Below are 22,207 nucleotides of genomic sequence, written 5' to 3'. Positions count from 1 at the left end.
AAGAAATGTAATATACACAGAATAAAACAGTAGAAGCTAGAAATTAGGGGCAACTAGGTGGCGCAGTAGATAGAGCACTGACTCCAGAGTCAGGAGGATCTGAGTTCAAATGTGACCTCAGACTCTTGATACTTATTAGCTGTGTGACTTTGAGCAAGTCACTTAACCACATTGCCTTGTAAAAACCAAAAAAAAAAAAGGTAGATATTGTTGAGAACTGTTAAAATCAAGTTGTAAGATGCACATGTTTATTAGTTTGGAAAGGCATTTAAAACATGATGGAAGGTCAAAAGAAGAATAAAAATCTTTTTAGGGAGGAAATATATTGGAAACTGCTCTGTTCTAGAATTGGAGGCCTAGATTTTTATTCTAGCTCTCTCATTAACTCATTGTATAACTTTAAGCAATAATAATGATGATAACTAGTTTAATATGTATTTTAGGGCTTTAAGATTTCTTCATTTTATTCTCACAACTCTGGGGAGTGGACATAATTATTATTATTATTATTATTTCCATTTTACAGTTGAGGAAACAAGCAAACAGAACTCAAAAGATTTGCCCAGGGTCATTTAGTCAGCAAGTACCTAAGGCAGAGAATTTGAACTCAGATCTTCCTGACCCCAGATCCAGCACTCTACTATCCCACATAGCTAACCTGTCATTTTATCTCTCTGAACTTCAATTTTCTAATCTATAAAATTAGGAGATTGGACCAGATGATCCTTAAAATTCTTGCCAACTATTTCTTATTAAAATTCAAGAATATTGGTCTAATAGATGTTGTAGACAACATGATTAACAAATTAAGAAACTGTTAGTTATTAAAAATTACATGAACATTTTGTTCTTGTAATTCAACTCTAAGTATGAAAATGGTTCTTTGACATGAAATAGCTACATAAAGAAAAGGATAACACATCACAGATACAGAAACAACAAGAATACTGTTCAGTTATGTCTTTTAACATGGAGGGTGATTACAAAGAGCCAGAAGCCAATGGTCAGGCTTGAGATAGGAAGGAGAGGTAGAAATATTACAATCAGACCTTTTTGTAATTCATGAAGGAAATGTATTTGTTTTCACTTTAACATTGAATTGACATTAATATTCAATAGCAATTGAATAGAGAAAATACATTTAATAAAAATAACTATATGATTTCAATGGGAAGTCGTGTCATTTTTTTCCCTACTTCTTGTTAACAAAATGCTATAATGGAAAGAGCCCTGGTCTAGGAGTCATGAGAATTGGGTTCTAATCCTAACTTTCCCACTAATTGAGTATGTACTTCCCCTCTCTTGCCCTCAATTTCCTCATTCGCAAAATGAGGAAGTTTGGACTAGTAGATCTCCAAAGTTCCTTCCAAATACTAAAGTCCAAAATTCTAAGCTTTTCTATCATGCTTCATTAACTTATTTAGAATTTATCTATTTGTTAAATTCTAATAAGTACCCAAAAGCAATAGTCTCTCAATAAGTGAAAAAATCTACATTGCAGTTAGTAACTTAAAAAGCAAGTTATTAAGCAAAACAGCACTAAAAAGCTCTTTGTTCTAAACTTTCAAAGACACAACAGCTATTACAGAGTGCTAATGTGTTATTTTCATTGAGCCTTGTTTGTCTCTGTCTTTGTATCTGCCTCTGTCTCTTTTTTCCTTTCTCTGTCTCTGCTTCTCTCTCTGTCTCTCTCTCCAAGACTAGATGTAAATTTATTTAAATGTGTACTTGTATAATTAGTTCAAATGTTTAAGTTTTAGGGAGGAAAAAATAGCAGCAATGTCTTGTGAATAGCTTTTATTCTTACCCTGAAAGGGGATTAAGGGAAATAAGAGTGAAGATCATCAGAAATATACTACTCTCCAGGGTGTGTCTCTTGATGCTGGTGGCTGTTTGTAGGGCTACCCACCGTGCATTTGAAGGGGAAAATTCTACTTACTACTGGTTGTCTAGAGTGTGGTTTTGAAGTGATAAGTCACTTCTCCTTTTTTAAGGGAAAAAAATGGAAAAAAGACTTACCTTTTGAATTTTTGTATATGGGTGGATAGAACTATGCTTGAAGTCAGGTAGACCTGGGTTCGAATTCTGACACTTAACATGTACTAACTGTGTGACCCTGGACAATCGCTGAACCTCACAGTTTTCTAGACCAGTGATGTTAAACCCATAATTCTTATGGAGCACAGACCCTGGAGTCAGGAGTACCTGGGTTCAAATCCAGTCTCAGACACTTAATAATTACCTAGCTGTGTGGCCTTGGGCAAGCCATTTAACCCCATTTGCCTTGCAAAAAAACCTATAAAAAAATTAAGTTGTAAGATGGATATGTTTATTATTTTGGAAAAGCATTTAAACATGATTGAAGGTCAACGGAAGAATAAAAACCATTTTAGGGAGGAAGATATAATGGAAATAGAAAGGGGGTCACCAATCTGTACTTAAGAATTCTTGTTTCTTCTTCTTGTTTAGTTAATTAGTTGTATCTTATTCTTTGGGACTCCATTTGGGGTTTTTCTTGGCAAAGATTCTCGAGTTTACCATTTCCTTCTCCAGCTCATTTTACAGATGAGGAAACTGAGACAAACACAATTTAAGTGACTTGACCAGGGTCACACAACTAGCTAAGTACCTGATGATGTTATCTAGGTTTTATTGTATTTTATTTATTTTGTTAAATATATTTCCCTATAACATTTTATTTTTTCAAGACAATGGGGTTAAGTGACTTGTCCAAGGTAGGTAGGTAATTATTAAGTGTCTAAGGTTGGGTTTGAACTCAGGTAATCCTGACTCTTTCCACTGTGCCACCTAGATGCCCCTTCCAATTACCTTTTAATCTTATTTGATCTGCAAGAGGGAGTGTCTTGCATTCTACAAGCTACTTTTTTGACACCTCTGCCCTAGGCAACTCAAGTGTCAGAGAAGAGGCCAACCTCCATTTATAAGAGGGAGTTTACTTACCAATACAACTAAATTACAAGTCTAAGCTCTATGAGACAATTAAATTTAAAAAAAAAGAATTAATTTCCACGTGACTATTTTTTTCTTGAGACAATGTTTTTTCCAGATATTACTAACAATTTTACATTACTACTTAAATATTCCTTGAAGTTATGTTTGGTAGCATATAGTTATCAATGTGAAATAACCTGAGCAACAACTAGTTTAAATGTTTTTCAAGTTTGATTACTTTTTTTGGCATCCAATATACAGACTTTGTAGTATTAAGCTGATGCAAACAAAAGGAATTGAATAGAAGACATAATCAATGCTAAAGCATGGCAGTTCTGCCTAGGCAGAATGTCAGTTGTTCGGAAAAAAACAGTGTAATACTTGACAAGTGAAATTGCAAATTTCCTTTGTGTTTTCCATTGGGACTATTTCCTTGTGGCTTGTTGATTATCTTTAGCCTTTTTTGTGCTTTATTCTGTTACACATGTATTGCATAAAATTATGAATAAATATGTGAATGATTATCCTTTTCCTAAAACTTAGTTGTGGTTTTTTTTTTGACATGTGGTTTTATGCAAATCATACAATTTCCTGCAGTTCTGGTTTTTAGGAGTTGTCAGCATATGCCATCCATGAATTCTAGTTCTTTTGTTTTTGAAGAAATTATGTGACTTCACAATCCTGTAGGCCACAAAATCAAATAGTAACAAAGACAATACAATCATTTCTAATAATTTTGATCAAATGCTCATATGTTCTTTTATGTTGACCTTTTTTTTTTTGCTAGGCAATGGAGTTAAAGTGACTTGCCCAAGGCCACACAACTAGGTAATTATTAAGTGTCTGAGGCTGGATTTGAATTCAGGTCCTCCTGATTCCACCTAGCTGCCCCTATGTTGACCCTTTCAATCAGCTCTCACCAAACCAATTATTTACTTAAACTACTAGAAGAGAACCATGATATGGATAATACCAACCACTATGGATGATGGTAGACCCAAAAAGTTATTTTCCCATTCTTTCTTTAAAAATTTCATTATTTTGTTTATTTTTCCAACTACATGCAAAGATACTTTTAAAAAAATTTTATAAGGATTTGAGTATTACATTTTTCTTCTTCCCTCCCTCCCCTACCTCTCCTTCCCAGATAGAAAGCAATCTAATAAAACATATAAAACATAAATTGATGTTAATTATGTTGTGAAATCAAAATGGGGCAAAAAGTATTAGAAAGACATATAAGACAATTTTTAAAAATTGAAGATAGCATGCTTTGGTCTTCTTTTAAGCTTCACACTTCCTTTTCTGGTTATGGATGGTGTTTTTCATCACAAATCTTTTAGAATTGATTTTGATTATTGTATTGCTGAAATGAACAAGTCCATCATAGTTAATCATCACCCAATGTTGCTGTTTGGTGTGTACAATGGTCTTCTACTCACTTCATAAACAGCAGCAATTCTTTCCAGGCTATTCTGAAGTCCCATTACTCATAATTTCTTATAGAACAATAGTGTTAAATCACATTTACATACCACAATTTGTTCAGTCATTCTCTAATTGATGGACATCCACTCAATTTCCAATTCTTTTCCACTATGAAAAGAGCTGCTGTAAATATTTTTTGTACAAGTGAATTTTTTATCCTTTTATGTGATCTCTTTGGGATACAGACCTAGTAGTAGCATTGCTGGCTCAAAGGGTAGGCATAGTTTTATTGCCCTTTGGGTATAATTCCAAATTGTTCTTCAGAGAGGTTGGATCAGTTCTTAACTCCACCAATAATGCATTAGTGTCTCAGTTTTCCCATATCCCCTCTAATGCTGATAATTTCCCCTTTTAGTAATATTGGCCAATCTGAGAGGCATGAGTTGTTTTAATTTGCATTTCTAATCAATAATGATTTAGAACATTTTTTCCATATAACTATAGATAGCTTTAATTTCTTCTCAGAATTGTCTTTCATGTCATTTGACATGAAATTGAGGAATAACTTGTATTCTTATAAATTTGACTCAGTTCTTTATATATATATATATATATATATATAATTTTAGAAATGAGTCTTTTGTCAGAAACACTAATTGTAAAAATTGTTTTCCAATTTACTGCCTTTCTCTTAATCTTGGTTGCACTGGTTTTTGTTTTCTATCACTTCTTTGGTCATAAACTGTTCTCCTTTTCAAAAGTCTGACGGATAAAATTATTCCTTGTCTTTCCAATTGGCCTTTTCTCATTCTTCTTTAATAAAATCAACATGAATCTTAAATTTTTACTTTCTTCTATTGAATTATTATCTTGAGTGATATTTTTCCATTTTTTGAAGAAGACATTAGTTTTTAATGCTTTATTAGATTTCATATACTTTACAAAATACTTCAAACCAGGTCTAGCATTAAAAGCATTAAAGATGGGGAAAAATTTTTTTCCCTAAAGATATTTTTATATTCACTTTCTAAGATTTTACTTTTATTTGAGGTCTTGATAATTTCAAGGTCAGATTTCTCTAATTTTGTCACCTGAAATAAAAAAAAACCCAAAACTTGTGTTCTCCTTATAATTTTATTCTACTTGGAAAGGTTCAAGGCAAAGTGGACAGATGCCTGGATTAGGAAAAAAAGAGAACTGGACTCTAGTTTCAGCTCTAACTTAACTAGCTGAATAATATTGAACAGATTATTTAATCTATTTCCTCACCTATAAAATGGATAACTAGATGATCTCAAGGATTCCTTTCAGCTAGACTGTCATGATTATAATTCTTCATTCTGTATTGAACTACATCTATAAAGACATAGGGACATTTTTTTCCTTCAGTGGAAAAGAAGTAATGATTAATAATAACAATAATAGCTAAAATAGCAGCTTGGCACTCTGCTAAGCACTTTACAATTATTATCTCATTTGATCTTAACAACAACCCCAGGAAGTAGGAGTTATTATTATTATTATTATTATTATTATTATTATTATTATTATTACCATTTTACACTTGGGGAGGAGGTTTAAGTGATTTATCCAGGGTCACACAGTTGGTAAGTATCTGAGGCCAGATTTGAGTTCAGTCAAGTTTTCCTGATTTCATGCCCAATGTTTTAAACACTATACTGTCTAGTATAAAAAAATAGAAAACCACCATAGTTTGATATAAAAATTTTAATATATGTTTTTATTAAAAATGAGTTGTTTCAGAGCTTATGTTTCTATTTATATTTCTAATAATTAGCATAGTGCTTTGCATATTGTCTAATAAATACCTTATTTGTTCTACTAATCAAAAAAACACTCACTGTGTACAAACTCTGAGCTTACCAAAGACAAAAAACACTCCCCACTCAAAGGAGCTTCTATTCTATGTGGGATAAAGACAGTATCTAATATGGGGCCAGGAAAGTCATTTTGTAGAAGGTGATATTTGAACTAAATTTTGAAGGAAGTTGGGTTCTAAGAGAAGCAGGAAAGGAGGAAGTTCTTTCCAGGCATAAGCTTCAGCAAAGGCATAGAAATAGAAGATGGAAGATGGATCGTGAGGGGACCATGACTACTAGGACTTTGAGGAAGGACCTTAGAATACATGAAGTAAAGCATTCTGTAATAAGTGTCTACTTTGACATTTGGTGACTACATTGGAAGGAGAACATGTCTAGGTATTGAAAAATATGTTAGATTGGAAAGTCTCTGTGATGTAGATTTTCTTTAGACCATTTTTTATGTAGTTACTTGAGAAACTTATAATTTTGCCAGTTCAGCAATGACAATAACTATTGGCCGAGGGTCACTAATGACCTTCATTGCTACTTTTCTTTTTCTGACATCTCATGTATCTAAAAGAAAGATCACCAGAGTAATCTCCAATGATCTCTATTGATTTTATTTATTTTAATTATTTCCTTAAACCAGGGGTAGGAAACCGCCAGCTTGAGGGTCACATTGGTCTGGTGCTGCCTAGATAACTGCTATCAGGACTATAAATCTAGATGCTTTTTAGGGTGAATTAATAAAATGTTTGCTCAAATATAGCCCTCAAATGATGTTATAAATATCCAAATGGCCCTTGGTAAGAAAAATGTTCCCCACCCCTGCTCTAGACCAAGAGGACATCAACCCAGTATCATGTCTGTTCTACCTTTCAAAGCCTCACAAAGATTCTATGATCAAATGTATCACTATATAAAGAGTATATGTATATATATATATACATATATATATATACATACACACATATGTGTGTGTGTGTGTGTATGTGTATATATTTGTATGTATATATTGTAGCCTCACTCTCCTAGACCGAAGCTTGGTATATCATTCCTACCCAACCTGGAGGATTTTGAATTACTCTGAGAGACTGAGGGTATTTCTTCTTTAATGCCAAAAACTAAAGCCCCACCCCCAACAGTGGTGGTCTTCCAACTAAGAGATGAGGTTGATGGACTAGATCCCCAGTTCTATTTTATCACATAACATCAGTTAGCTTTTAAAATTGTATTTACTTTGAAGATACAGCAATAACAAAAGTTCAAACATATACTCCAGTACACTGAGGGCACACTCTTCCCTATTGCACTTTGGTTGCCAGGAGAATGAGTTCATTCAGCGCAGTTTTTACATAACATACCTTTGGATAATGCACATGTCCAAATACATCCCTGATGTCAGAGTTCTGGTCTCTTGTCCTAGAGGGTTGTATCCCAAAAGTCAATCTTTATTTCTAAGGGCATCAATACTAGGCTGGGCAATTGAATGGTATAATGGATAGAGTGCCAGACCTGGAATCAAGAAGACTCGTTTTCATGAGTTCAAATCTGATATCAGACACTGACTAGCTGCATGGCCTTGGACAAATCACTTAACTGCATTTGCCTCAATTTTCTCCCCTGTAAAATGAGTTGGAGAAGGAAATGGCAAACCACCAGAATGTCTCTGCCAAGAAAACAAAGAATTGGACGTGACTAAAATGACTAAACAAAAAAGGATAATAAATACTAGGCTGATTGCAAAACTTAGCACTCAGAAGCCACAAAAATCAGATCTCATGTGGTTCCTGGACTCTTGGAGTCTCAATTTTCTCACGTTTTAGTTTCATAGGATCATAGTTTCTAATCCCCATACCTAAAATGGAAAAGAACAAATTCAGAAGAAAAGGACCAAGGGATTTTTCCCAGGGGCACAACTCAACCTCTTTGAAAAGAACTCACTTCTTCTCTTCTTACAGCATTGTCTCTCAATGATTCCACGTTACCTCATCATTCTTGTAATTCCATTATTGATGATAATCAAATATACTTCAGTCATCATCATGATAATTGATTTGCTGTTTTCCCACAGCATATATGACACTGTAAAATGTTGGAGAATAACAAAGTGGAGAAGTTGTTTATTCGTTTTCCCTAACCAGCATACACCAATAACTGTGTTTCAGTGAAAAAAAAAAAGAATATGCTTTATATCCCATGAAAATAATTTCCTACCTGCATGACTTTAGACAAATCCTTTTATGTCCCCGAGTCTCAGTTTCCTCATATAAAAAAAGAGTTGGATTCCATGACCTTTACATACTTATAGCTTTCAAGTTCTGATTTTAGAGGCAATTAGGAGGTGTATGGATAGCGTGCTGGACCTGAAGTCAAGAAGACAAAAGTACAGATCTGGCTTCAGACACTTACTAATTCTGTCATCCTGAGCAAGTCTCTGTCTGTTTCAGTTTCTTCATCTCTAAAATATGGATAATAATAGCATCTTTCTCCCAGGGTTGTTATGAGAACCAAATGAGATAATATTTGTAAAGTTTTTAGCATAATGCTGGGAACATTTTAAACTTTACTAACTTCAAAGCACTACTTAAATATTATGAATTTACAAATATCTTATGCTATAAAATTTACAAAATTTTATTTACACACATTATTTCATTTAATTTCCACAACAACCTTATGTGGTAGGTACTAAAGATATCATTATTTCATTGTATCAATAAGAAAATTGAGGGTCAGAGGAGTTAAATGGCTAATTGATGGTCACATAATTAATGTGTAAGAGGAGGGATTTTATTTCAGTTGTTCCTGTCTTAAGTCTAGTCTATTATATCACATTGTCCCTGAAAAGACCAATAGATCCTAGACTTTTTAAAATTGAAAACCATATAATAGAAGTTGTACTTTCCAGCAGGGGTATGCTTGAACCAATTTGAACCAACTTCTTATTGTTAAATTTTTAATGTGAGTATTTAAACCTCAGAAATCAACAAACTGTACAATCAGGGCTTGATTCATTGTTTTACATGATTATGTATGTGATTGAATAAAATGTAAATAAGACAGATTAAACTTGAATCATGGTGTCATGGGTAACTTTTTTTTGGAGTTACTTGTTAAACATATGCCAGCACACATGCCTGCTCCATGCAAATATTTTCTAATGCAAAGTAATCTTCTTAGGAGCTCCTATACTTATTTAAGTGATCCTACTATTTTTCTTTTTCTTTTTTTATTTAACATTTATTTATTCTCATTTTGTACAAATAATTTTTTATACATTAATAAAATATTCCTGTTTAAGAGTAAACAAATTACCCCTCCCCCCAAAAAATATAGACTTGCTTGAGCGATAAAGTAAAGGAGAGAGAAAAAAATTAAAATTAAAATTAAAAAAATAATAGTAATAATCGTAGGTATGGCCAGGTGGTACAGTAGATGGAGCACCAGCCCTGGAGCTGGGAGCACCCAAGCCCAAATCTGGACCCATACACCCAACAATCACCCAGCTGTGTGACATGCAAGCCACCCCAACCCCACTGCCCTGCAAAAACCAAAAAAAAAAAAAAAGAAAAAAAGACCCAAAATAAAATAAAATAGTAATAATAGTAGGGGTGACCAGGTGGCAGACAGAGCACTGACCCTTGAGCCAGATGCACCTTGGTCCAAATCTGGCCTCAGACACCCAAGGATCACCCTGCTATGTGGCCCTAGGCAGGCCACCCAGCCCCACTTGTGCTGCAACCCCCCCAAAAAATAATAATAATAAAAAATGTGCTTCAGTCTGTGTTCTAACACCACCAACTTTGTTGCGGGTGGATCACATTCTTTATGATAAGCCCATCACAAAAGTTACTTCCATATTTTTCCACCTTTGCCATTGCTGATCGCAACTCCCTCCTTTCATATTTCTCCACTACCATGTACTATATTTTCTCTCTCCTTTCACTCTGTCTCTTCTATAGGGTAGCTGAGTGGTGCAGCAGACATATCCCTGGCCCTGGGGCCAAGAGGCCCTGAGCCCCCCTACCACCCCTTAGGCCCAGCATCCACCTGGCCCTATGGACCCGGACAGGCCATCCAATACCAGCCCTTTGCAAGAAGTAAAAAAGAAAATGTGTTATATCTGACCACTCTCCCCCCATGGTCCATCCTCTCCTCTATCACTCGCATCACCCCCTTCTCCCTGTCCCCCTTCTCCCTGTCCCCCTTCTCTCCTTCTTACTCCATATGTCTATGCCCCATTGAGTATATATGCTGTTTCCTCTCCTAGCCACCTCTGATGAGAGCAAAGTTTCCCTCATTCCCCCTTGCCTTCCCCCCTTCCATATCATTGCAATAGCTCATTGTAATAAAGAAAAGTCTTATTATATGAAATTTCTTGCCCTATTCCCCCTCTCCTTTTTCTTTCTCCCATTACATTTCCCTTTTTTTTCTATTGACTCCATTTTACACCATATTTTGTCTTCAAATTCAGCTTTCTCCTGTGCTTCATCTATAAAAGCTCCTTCTACCTGCTCTGTTAATTGAGAAGGTTCATAGGAGTATTATCAGTGTCATTTTTCTATACTGGAATACATGCAGTTCATCATCATTAAGTCCCTCATATTTTTCCCTTCTCCTCCAATCTCTGTGCTTCACCTGAATCCTGTATTTGAAGATCAAACCTTCTGTTCAGCTCTGGCCATTCCAACAGGAACATTTGAAATTCCCCTGGTTCATTGAAAGTCCATCTTTTTCCCCCCGGAAGAGGACATTCAGTTTTGCTGGGTAGTTGATTCTCAGTTGCAATCTAAGTTTTGCCTTCTGGTATATTATATTCTTAGGCCTATGAGCCTTTAATGTAGTTGCTGCTAAGTCCTGTGAGATCCTGATTGCAGCTCCATGGTATTTGAATTGTGTCCTTCTGGCTGCTTGTAATATTTTCTCTTTGACTTGGGAGTTCTGGAACTTGGCTATAATATTCCTGGGGGTTGGATTTTTGGCATCTCTTTCTCGGGGGGATCAGTGGATTCTCTCCATTTCTATTTTGCCCTCTGCTTCTAGGATATCAGGGCAGTTTTCCTGTAGTAATTCTTTGAAAATGATGTCAAGGCTCTTTTCCTGATCATGACTTTCAAGTATCCCAATAATTTTCAAATTATCTTTCCTAAATCTGTTTTCCATATCAGTTGTTTTTTCAATGAGATGTTTCACATTTTCTTCTAATTTTTCATTCTTTTGGTTTTGAAGTATTGATTCCTGATTTCTCATAAATTCATCAATCTCCCTGAGTTCTATTCTTTGTCTGAAGGATTTGTTTTCCTCAGAGAGCTTTCTTATCTCCTTTTCCATCTTGCCAGTTCTGCTTTTTAAAGCATTCTTCTCCTCAATAACTTTTTGAACTGTTTTATCCATTTGACCTAAGCTGGGTTTTAGCATGCTATTTTCTTCAGCATTTTTTTTGATTACCTTGACTAAGCTGCTGACTTCATTTTCATGTTTTTTCCTGCATCTCTCTCATTTCTTTTCTCAGTTTTTCTTCTAACTCCCTCATTTGATTTTCAACGTCTTTTTTGAGCTCTGTCATAGCCTGAGCCCAATTTCTGTTTTTCTTGGAGTCTTTAGATGCAGGAGCTTGTGCTTTCTCATCTTCAGACTGAGTGTTTTTCCTTTCTGGGGCTCACAGGCAAAGTATTTGTCAATGGTGTTCCTCGTTTTTCTCTGCTTACTCATTTTCCCAGCCTGAGCCTGGTTTTGGGGTACTTCCTGAGCTTTTGGGACACTCCCACAAGGATCTCAGTGTGTGAGGCTCTGTCCTCCCTCCTGGTCTGTGAATGACCACAAGCACACCCCTCTGCCATAGAACTGAGGTGGGGGGGGGCTGCTGTACTATGGTGGGGTTTAGACTGCAATCAGGATCTGAATGTGGTCAGAACCCCAGCGTCCTGTTTCAGGGACAGAGGACAGTGCTGGGCAGTCTCTCTCTGCTCCCTCCCTAGGCTCAGTGCACTCATGCCCTGGGGGGCTCCTGCTTATGGGCTTCTGCTTCTTGTTCCTGGATCTGGGCTGTCCCTTCCATGCTGGTTGTGTGCCCTGAGGGCTGGGCTTCACATGCTTGCTGTGGCAGAGGTCCCCCGCTCTTCCCCAAGTTGTGCCCACTGCTCCCCAGGGCATAAGTCAGGAAACTCCTCTGCTGCTGTCAGCCGTGGCTCCCAGCACCCTGGGGCTGCCTCCGGGAGGCTGAAGTTCTTTCACTCTGGCGGGCCATCCCTCTGGCCAGCTGCCCCTCCAACCCTGGGAAGCAAAGCCTTTCTGCTCTTTTCCAGGTTACCTTGACTAGGAGAACTGCCTCACTGGGTCCCTCTGTGGGTTCTGTCTCTTGAAAATTTAGTTAGAGTCCTTAGCTTATGAGTTTTATGAGAGAGTGCCTAAGAGATGATCCTCTCTTGTCACCATCTTGGCTCCGCCCCATCCTACTATTTTTCAAGGCATTTCTAGAATATTCTTTTGGACTTGTCCTTATAGCCTACAATGCATTCCTTTTTTTTTTCTTTATAAGAATATTTTAATGACACGAAACATTTTTTCCCCAATTCCATAAAAAGAAAACTTCCAACATTCATCCTTTTGCAAGTTTCTGAGTTCTACATTTTTCTACCTCTCTCCCTTCCTACCCTCTTTCCATGGCAGCAAACAATCTGATGTAGGTTGTATATGTTCAATTGTGTCTAATGTACTTCCATATTAGTCATGTTATTAAAGAAGAATTAGAATTAAATGAGGAAAAATATGAGAAAACAAAAGCAAAATAAAAGTTTTAGAAAATGAACAGTAGTACTACCAAACATTCATACACCATAGCTTATTCAACAATTCCCCAATTAATGGGCACCCTCCTCAATCTCTAATTCTTTGCCCCTACAAAAAGAATTGCTATAAATATTTTTGTACATACAAGTCTTTTCCTCTTTTTTATGATCTCTTTGGGATATAGACCTAGTAGTGGTATTACTAGATCAAAGAGTACACATAGTTTATCCTTATGAATATCTTAAATGTTGCAAATCAGCATTCTTTTAAAGTGGATTTGAATTTCAGAGATAACCAAGTATCATTTCAGAATCAAGCCTGGTGAACAGTGTAGGTGATTACACAGGGCAGTCCCACTTACAGTTTTCATTGTTGTTTTTTAAAGTCTACAAAGAGAATGAGACCTATTTAGAAAAGCAACCTAGCACAAGACTTGGATTCTCAGGACTTAAGTTAGAATCTAGTTAGAATCTAGGTTTTAATCACTACTTGTGTCTTACCCATTTGTATAATTGTTAAGAATTGAATATAGTACCTAGCATATATTAAATGCTATGTAAATATGTTAGTGGTAGTGATGATGATGATGATGATAATGTCAATGACAATGACAATGACAGCAATGATTAAAAAAATTGGACTAGATGATCATTTGAGTCCCCTCCAACTCTAGATCTGTGGACATCTTAAATTGATCTTGAATGTCACCCAAAAGAGAAAATTCAAAAATACCTAGAATAACGGCAGCATTATTGGAATAAGAATATCATCTCTCAGTTCAAATTGGCAAGTTTTTTTAATGCATTGTACTGTTTTATGAGAACGCAATACAAGAAAGGAATCTAAAACTATGTTATTTTTCCATTTGGTCTCATGGCAGTTTATGATTTGCTTAAATATGTATCAATTCTAATTTGCATTACATTTCTCTATGTACATCTTGTTACTCTTAATAGATTGTAATCTTCTTGAGGGTTCTTCTTAGAATCTAGAATGTCATTTAGGTATTTAATGTAACATCCCCTGTAGGTTCACTCTTCCAATTACTCATATTAGACATTTGTGGTCCCGTCAGGGTGGGAACTTCCTTCTGGTTCTAAGGGTGATCTTGTGCTATTACAGTCATTCATGAGTCCCTATCACTACATTTTCCATTAACAATCAGCCAGTAGACTCAAATAGCTCTCATCAAAAGCATTTCCTGAAATGGTACAGCAAGAAGTTAGTATAAAACATTCTCTAAAAAAATGTTGGGTTACACTCTTCCACAAGTACAGAGTTGGGGGGATGGGGAAGGGAGACATTTGGCATAAAAAAGTACAATGTCAGTGAGGAGGACATGAGTTTCCATGTAGTCAAAACCAAATAGAGCTTCTGAAGGAGATTGGAGAGCTACCATTAAGAGATATGTACAAATGAAAAAAAAAATAACAAAAGGCAAATTTTTCTTACCAATATTCAATCATACAACCTAGTTAATAAAAGATCGTGTATATCTTTTACATGAGAGAAAAATCCAGACATGACTTGTCATAATTTAACTTACTTGCAGCTAAGAAGACCAAGATTCCAAAGCTGAAAGATGCCTATCAGATGATTGTGGGGGCTGAAGACAAAACTTGATTCAGATTCTGTGATATGTGCATGTTATGTTCTCAGTGCCAAGAAGTTTTACAATATTTTAAAGATGAGACATATTAAATTAACCATTTTCTGTCACTTTTCTTTTTCCAAAATATTTCCTGTGTTAGTTTTTAAAATGAAGGTTTGTGAATTTGTTTGCAGAGATTTATCATCAAAAAGTGCTTGTATCTCAATTCATGATAACCTCATTCACCATAAAAGAAACCACAATGGGGGAGTGGAAAGTTGTATTTTTTTAAACACTTTAGGGTACTTTCCTATTTCAAAAAACGTAGGTGACATAGAGTAAATGTTTATTGCCTACTATTTTATCCATTTCCATTCATTCTATGATGTATGAAAAGTTTGAGAGAGAAATTTCTGAGTAACTGATTTTATTAATTATGACTAGCAGATAACTAATAAAATGGTCATTGAGTTTTTTATATTTTTTATTTTCTTTAATTTATTTACATTACTAAAATATTCTTGTTTAAGAGTAAACATAATACCCCCTTCCCCTCAAAAATATAAAACCTCATGAGAAATAAAGTTAAAGAAAGAGAAAAAATGTGTTTCAGTCTGTTTTCTGATAACATCAGTTCTGTCTCGTGTGGATCACATTCTTTATCATAAGTCCATCATAGAACTTACTTCCATATTTTTCCACAGTTGCCGTTGCTGATTTTAATTCCCTCCATCCATTCCTCCCCACTACCATCTATTATATTTTCTCTCTACTTTCACTCTGTCCCTCTTCAAAAATGTGCTGTGGGGCAGCCAAGTGGGGAAGTGGACAGAGCACCAGCCCTGGGGCCAAGAGGCCCCCAAGCCAATGACTCCTCTCCTATGATCTACCCTCTCCTCTATTACCCACACCCCCCTCCCCTCCCCCTGTCCCCTTTCTCTCCTTTTTCTTCTAGATGTCTGTACCCTATTGAGTGTATATGCTGTTTCCTCTCTGAGCTGTTTCCGATGAGAATGAAGGCTCCCTCATTTCCCCTCACCTTCCCTCGTTCCATAACATTGCAAAAGATACATGAAATATCTCTTACATGAAATATCTTACATGAAATATCTCTCCTTTCTCTTTCTCCCAGTACATTTCCCTTTCACCCACTGACCACATTTTTACAATATATGATATCTTCAAATTCAGCTCTCTCCTGTGCCTCATCTATAAAGGCTCCTTCTACCTGCTCTATTAAATGAGAAGGTACATATGAAAATTATCAGTATCATCTTTCCATGCAGGAATACATACAGTTTATCATCTTTAAGTCCCTCTTAATTTGCCCTTCTCGTCCACCTCTCCATGCTTCACCTTAGTCCTATATTTGATATAATATATTGTAAAAATGGAGTCATTGGCTGAAAGGGAAACGTACTGGGAGTGAGAGAAAGGAGAGGTAGAGTAGGCTAAGATATCAGTATTCAGATATAACACATTTTCTTTTTTTACTTTTTGCAAGTTGCTGGGATTGGGTGGTCTGTCCAGGATCAAGAGGCTAGGTGGTTTCTGGGTCTCTGGGGTGGGATGTGGGCTTGGGACCTCTTGGCCCAAAGGCTGGTGCTCTGTCCACTGCCCCACTTAGCTGCCCCACAGCACATTTTTGAAGAGGGACAGAGTGAAAGGAGAGAGAAAATATAATAGATGGTAGTGGGGAGGAATGGATGGAGGGAATTACAATCAGTGAAAGCAAAAATATGGAAAAATATGGATGTAACTTTTATGACAGATTTATCATAAAGAATGCGATCTGCTCGAGACAGAGCTGATGGTATCAGAACACAAACTGAAACACATTTTTTCTCTTTCTTTCATTTTTTTCTCATAAAGTTTTATATTTTTGTGGGGGAGGAGGCATTATGTTTATTCTTAAACAAGAATATTTTAGTAATGTATAAATAAATTAAAATTTGAAAAAAGAATATAAAAAATGATCTTTTATATATACATACATATGCACACATGTGTATGCATAAATATATACAAACACATATATACTATATACATATAGCCATGTGTGCATACACACATGAATATATGCACAAAAATGTAAACTTCATATATCTATGTGTTCTTAGGAGTCTATCTGTAAATTCTTATATGTGTACAAGTTATCTTCCCCAACAGAATTCATCAAGCAGCTTGATAAAAGGCATTATTTTTTTGTCCCCCACCCCCACCCCGGCATATAGCAGAGACAGAGAGAATACCTCCCTGCATGGAGATATTCAATAAATGTTTGTTGATTGACATATTTACCTCAGAATATTTGAAAGTTAACATGATCCCATGATAATTCAAATGACAAAATTCCCTCTAAATAGGTTCTGCTTTCCTGCCCTTTGAAACACTCTGTGATTTTTGGTTATTCACATGATTCTACATGCAGATCCAACTTTAGAACACTAAAAAGTAGACTTAGAAGATCTCTGATTAGCTTTCCCATGACTTCCCTAGCTAGTCAAAACCATGAGAGCTTCAATGTCCCTAATGGGGAAGTCCCCAAAACAGGCAACTTTTGACTGTTAAGTCTTGTGCAGCCTGGTTCTTTCCCCTGTTAAATGATGACATCGACACTGACATTGTGAATTGGAAAGTCTGAGTTCAGTGGTCAAAAGAGAGTATGAGAGTAATAGCAATTTGAAAGTCTGAGTTAACTTTCTTATAAGCAACTTACTACTCCTCACTGACAATAATTAGGGACTAACATATTTAGAATAGTCTTTCTCTATTACAGGTAAGTGAAAGTATTTTTCTGCTTGATAGACAGTTAAAGGTGGGAGTATGAAGAGGAATATCCCATGCAAGCTATGAAACAATCATTCCTTATGTATATCCAGTGTTCTGTTAGTTAGAAATAACCTGTATTTTTATATAATTCAGGTATAAAAATATAATTATTAAGTTCTCATAGGTTTTCATTGTTAATAATAGCTTACATTTATACAAAATAATAATAGCTTATATTACATAATTAATAGCTTATATATTTAAAGCTTTATATGTTGCAATTTAAAAAGCATTTTTCTTCCAATAGATAGGTCAAGTATCTTATCATGATTTTGTTAGCTAACAGGGTAATTTGTTTCTCAAGTGTGCTGTGATTAAGGATAGGAAAACTTCTTTAAATTGACATTATATTTATATTTAAGTTCAAAACTCTTTCTCTTTCTTGTATTAGCCGTATCCCTCTCCTGGTCTTTCTTGTTATTGTGAAATAAAGATAATTCAATATTGGTTATGTCTCAGGTCTTTCCTAGGATGATTGTGACTGACAGGGTATTAAAGCCAAAATTTCACAAAGCACTTTGTGCCACATTTTAGAAGAGACATTGATTAAGCTTAGCCTCTCTGGAATGTAAGTTCCTTTAGGGTAGTATCTGTTTTCATTTTTAGTTGTTGTATCCCAAAGACTAACATGGTTCTAGGCCTATCATACATAGGTACTTATATATAAGTTGGATTGAATTATCTAATTGGAAGTGGAGAGTCAGAAGAGAGTGAGCAGGATAGTAAAGGTCCTCAAGTTCATATCAAATGAAGATATAATTGAAGGACCTGGAGCTGTTTAGTCAGGAGAAAACTTAGGGGGAATACTATAGCTGCCTCTAAATATTTGAAAGATTTCAGAGGGAAAAGGGATTAGGATTTACTTGCTTAGATCCCAAGGGTAGATATTAGACCAATGACAGAAGTTGAAAAAAGGAAAAGTTAAGGAAAGAAATGTAAAGAAAGACTCTTCTCTTTCTGAGTCTGGTTACATGACCTTACATATTATAAGAGTTTCTGGTCTGTCTAGTGACACTGGGAAGCTGCATTATTGTTTGACTAAGCAAATAGTATTTTTTCTAATAGCCCCCTTTCCTATTTCCAGAAGACTTCCATTTGACTTTTTATACTATTTCAGGGTGGAAGAAATTACTTACCATAGTTTCTCATTAAAAGTTTTGATTAGGTGATACCATAAGCAAATTGATGATCCATAATCAAATTAAAACAGCATGTAATAATTTACCAGTCAAATCTATGGAGAAGGGAAAAAATATGATCATACAAGACAGAGGGCATTACAGTATATAAAATGGATAATTTTGATTGCTTTAAATTAAAGAACAAATTAGAAAGGGTTTGCACCAATAAAACCAATGCAACCAACATTAGAAGGAAAGAAGAAAACTGGCAAAAAAATTTTTACCGCAAATTTCTTAAACAAATTCCTCATTTCTCAAATATACAGAGAATTGAGTCAAATTTATAAGAAAACAATTTCCAATTGATAAATGAACAGGAAGTTTCCAGACAAAACAATCAAAGCTATCTATAGTTCTATAGTCCATTGATTAGAGAAATAAAAATTAAACTCTTGAGATACTATCTCAAACATATCCGATTAGCTAATATGACAGAAAATGAAAATAACAAATGCTGGAGGTGTTGCAAGAAATTTGGAACACTAAGGAACTATTGGCGGAGATGTGAACTTACCCAACCATTCTGGAAAGCAATTTAGACTTGTATCCAAATTGTATGTGTGCACACATACTCTTTGAAACAGCAATACCACTGCTAGATCTGTATTTCAAAAAATTTGAGAAAAAAAGGAGAAAGATCTATATATTCAAAAACATTTATAGCAGCTCTTTTTATAATAGCAAATAATTGGAAATTGAGAGTAAGCCCATTATTTGGGAAATGACTCAACAAGTTGTGAAATATGATTGTGATGGAATAATATTGTGCTACAAGAAATGACAAGCAGGATGCTTTCAAAAAGTCCTGAAGTTATTTACGTGAACTGATGCCAGAACCATTATGTACAGAAGCATCAAAATTGCATGATCAATTGTGAATGACTTATCTGTTCTCAGAAATACATTAATCTGACACAATTCCAAAGGATTTTGATGAAAAACGCTATCCAACTCCAGAGGAAAGAGCTGATAGAGTCTGAACGCAGATTGAAACATACTTTTTGTAACTTTATTTTTCTTGATTGGATGCTGGGTACCTGTGTTTTCTTTACAACATATCTAATAAGAAAATGTGTTTTGTATGACTGCAACATATATAAACTCTATCAAGCTGCTTGCCTTCTTGGTGGGAGGGGGGGATAGATGAAGGGAAGAAATTTGGAAGTCCAAATTATAAAAAAATGAATGCTAAAGATTATTTTTACACATGACTAGAAAATATTATTTTTAAAAATTAAAAAAATAAGAAAGTAAAATTTCTTATCATTATTTGACCTGGTGAAAATTTTAGGTTTTTTGGTTGGAAGAGGTGTGGAAAGAAATGACTCTTTCCAGTAGGGTAGCCATGTTGGCCAAAACCTCTTTATGTCATTATTTGCTATTTTCCTTTGTGTTGCCATAGTCATTGTGTAAATTCTTTATTCTTATTTTGCTCTGTATCAGCTCATATAAGTCTTCCCAATTTAACTTTAAATTCTTCTTATTTGTAATTTCTTAAGACATAATAATATTTTATCATATTCAGATATTTTAATTTATTCAGTCTTTCTCCCACTGATGATTGCCCCCTTTGTCTCTAGTTCCTTGTATATAAAACCTTTTCCTCTGTTTTGGACACCTTGAGTTCTAGGAGTAATAAAATTCAAGGAGTAATAAAATTGGGTCAGAGAATATGCACATTAGCACTATCTGCAAGTGAAGGTCTAGACATACTATATCTAAGTATTTCTCAGATTTTCACCAGGCATTTGATAAAGACTTCATATTTTCCTCAAGTGAAAAACCCAAAAATGTGAGCTAAATTGCGGTAGATTTGAAAAACCAAAGAATTTTTACTAGCATATCAATAAGGACTGTTTCTAATTTTAATTTGTATCCCCATCATACTAATAGGTGTTCTATGTAAATTGTTTGTAAAATTAATGATATCATCATGAAAGTAATTGACTAATGGCATACTCCAGGATTCTACCATTAGTCCTGTTCTTTTCAACATACAATTTTACTTAGATGAAGATACAGTTGATATACTATCACATTTGAAGATCATATTAATTTGGGGTAGATGAAGCAAATTCTCAAAGGACAGTTTTCATCCAAAAAATCTAGACATACTGGAATGATGTCCATCACTTTCATTTGAAAAAGATTTCAGCATTTTAATTGAATGCTAGCTCAGTAGAAGTCAATAGGATAATATGACTGACCAAAAACATCATGTTATTTTAGACCTGAGCACTCTTAACAAGGGAGGCAATAGTTCTATTGTACTTAGACTTCACCTGAAGCAATATGTTAGTTTGGAAGTCCATACTGGGAGTCATCTTCAGCACATTACCACCCATCCAGAAGAGAGTGATCAGGAGAATGAAGGGATTTGAAATCATGCCATATGATGAACAGAATAAATGAATTGGGATTTTTTTTAATATGGAGATAAGTTCACATGAAGGGACTTGATCATTGATTTCAAATATTTGAAGGACTACCATCTGAAAATGAGATTAGATTTTACCTATCTAGCTTCAAAGGACAAAACTGAATAAAAGTTTTTTGGCTCAATAAAGGCAATTCTCAACCATTCAAACCATTCAAAAACTGAGTAGGATGATATGAAGTAGTGATTTTTCCATCACTGAAAATATTAAAATAGAGTAAAATCTTAAAGCTAGATACTTTGTGCAAGTGGGAGGTTGAACTTTCAAAGATTCTTTCTTAGCCATCTTTTGTGACATAGACCCCCTTTGGCAGTTTGGTGAAGCCACTTCTTAGAACAGTGTTTTCAAATATATAAACTAAAATAAGTGTAATTAATAATAGTAGCAGCAGAAGCTAACATTTGTATAATGCTTTAAGGTTTGCAAAGTATCTTACAAATGTTATCTCATCTTGACAATGACCCTGGGTAGTAGGTAGAATCTAACTCCCATTTTACAGCTAAGGAAAATGAAACAGATAGTGGTCACTTGTCTAGGGTCACACAATTGTTAGTAAGCATCTGAGGCTAGATTTATCCTCAGGTCTTCCCTCCTCCAGGCCCAGTTTCATCTAAAGAAACAGAAACTATTTATGTCGAATTTAAAATGTAATTTTTTTTTCTTTCAAGGTTATGGCTTTCCTGAAATCTATCCATGGACTTCTTGAGGGTCTATCAGAGGGTCAAGATGGCACTGACCTAACAGATTAAGAACTCCTGGACTAGAACTCTAAGGTCTTATTTTAAAATTAAATATAAAAATTATATTTAAAATCAGTTTGTATTCTGAAGGAAAGGATACATCAAGTGAGGAAATTTTTGCCTAGAACTGTCCTTTGCAGAAAAATTACCTTATCTCAAGCCCAACTGATAATCTTGCAAATCATAAAAAGGTCAACAAGATCTGATCCTCTGGGCATTCATTTCTTCATCTATAAAATGAAGAAGTTGGACTAAATTATCTCTAAATTAACATCCAGCCCTATCAGTAAACCTACAGAAATGAGAATCATAATAGAGCTCAATGAATCAGGAATTTGACCATTGAAATAAGCAAAGTTTTCATTCTCAGGGATGTCAATTAATAAGCATTTATTAAATACCAGGTGCTAGATATACATGTGAGATATTA

The 22,207-nt window shown here is 35.0% G+C and overlaps 1 protein-coding gene across 3 annotated transcripts in view; it reads left to right on the top strand.

The window, feature by feature from the left end:
* IL20RA (interleukin 20 receptor subunit alpha) overlaps window positions 1-22,207 on the top strand; it is a 72,240-nt gene that overhangs the window by 15,851 nt on the left and 34,182 nt on the right. Inside the window, exon 2 of one of the 3 annotated variants that reach the window (XM_074187676.1) lies at window positions 21,706-21,810. The exons of the other annotated variants lie outside the window; for them this stretch is intronic. The gene's annotated coding sequence lies outside the window, so the exon portion shown is untranslated. The remainder of the gene's footprint in view (window positions 1-21,705; window positions 21,811-22,207) is intronic. 3 annotated transcript variants of the gene reach the window in all.

The sequence above is a fragment of the Macrotis lagotis genome, chromosome 5 (genome assembly GCF_037893015.1).
Source record: "Macrotis lagotis isolate mMagLag1 chromosome 5, bilby.v1.9.chrom.fasta, whole genome shotgun sequence".
Lineage (NCBI taxonomy): Eukaryota > Metazoa > Chordata > Mammalia > Peramelemorphia > Peramelidae > Macrotis > Macrotis lagotis.
Note: the sequence above shows the minus strand (reverse complement) of the source record. Positions and strands in the feature narration are given on the sequence as shown.